This window comes from Cyprinodon variegatus, unplaced genomic scaffold (assembly GCF_000732505.1).
Source record: "Cyprinodon variegatus isolate N-32 unplaced genomic scaffold, C_variegatus-1.0 Scaffold731, whole genome shotgun sequence".
Lineage (NCBI taxonomy): Eukaryota > Metazoa > Chordata > Actinopteri > Cyprinodontiformes > Cyprinodontidae > Cyprinodon > Cyprinodon variegatus.
In genome coordinates this window covers 212,612-213,938 of record NW_015151184.1, presented here as the reverse complement: position 1 = coordinate 213,938, position 1,327 = coordinate 212,612, and positions in this window count along the sequence as shown.

Below are 1,327 nucleotides of genomic sequence, written 5' to 3'. Positions count from 1 at the left end.
CAAAAAACATTTAAAAAACAAACATGTTTCATTGATATATATACAAAAATGAATATTAGGAACTATATTTATCAAACATTATACTGGGCAAGTAAAAATTGTTTCTGGGCAAATGAAATGTGAAAGTCGGGCAAGTGGTAAAAATCCTAAACGTCGATTTCTTTCCAAGGATCTGCTGTAACCACTCCTCATGTTTGGGGGTCACTGCCCCGAGGGCCCCAATGACCATGGTACTACTGATGCCTTGACCCTTTCAGATTTTCTCCAGCTCTTCTCTGAGCCCCTGGTATTTCTCCAGTTTCTCCAGTTTCTTTTTCCTGATGTCACTTGGTATTGCTATGTCAACCATAACAGCGTTCCTCTGCTTTTTATCTATCTGTACAATGTTGGTTTGCCGTTACCATTCAGTCCATCTCTTTGCTTTGGCGTTTTACACTACATCCTAATTTCAGCGTGCAGGGGCCAGCCCTCCTTAAATCATAGCGGCCCCAACACTTACTCTCCGGCCGAAGCTCCTACTGTACCTGTGACAGTAAATAACTCAAGGAGCTCAAGAAATAATCCAATGTTAACTCCCTAAATGATGCATGCAGTATATATACCCTTTCCTTGTCATGCACATCCTTGTGACAGTTGGCATATGGTGTAATTTTATATTTCTTCAAACTGTAAAATCCTTCCAACAAACTAAATTACAAACTAAATTACGATAAATACGATGTTCCTCTTATATTTGGTGAATTTTTATTTCATTATTTTGCAAAAATATGTTGCGGTGCATGATGGGGTTTTGCATCTAAAGGCCCACGTTTTCCCCTCTTACCTGCATTGTTGCCAGGTTGGGATGTTTCCCAACCAGGCAGTTTAGTATTGGCCGTTTATGGGAAAGAAATGTTTTTCTTTAGACTTATTGCCTAAGAGATCAATATACTTTGGTTCAAATTGGGAGAGATTTTGTACATCCAGGCGGTTTCTGTTTGGGCTGGTTTGGGCTGGAAATGTTTGTCAGTGACATCTGGCAACCCTGCTGATGTGAGTGTGGACGTTACTCAGCAGCAGTCACTGTTGTGTCTGTGTTAATGACCAAACCCAGGAAAACCGCATTATAGAAGTCTTGGTGATGGTTGTTGTGTGATGCTTGAATTTAGATCGGTTAATCCACAATGTCTATTCGTATTACGTACGAAGTTTATCATGTTTCACATTTGAGGCCCACACATTTAACTGTGCTTTTATTGATGGAATGCCTGTTTGGGGGTCACTGCCCTGGGGCCCCAATGACCACGGGCAGAAAGGTCCATAAAAGTCCACAAAAAACGTGTCAATA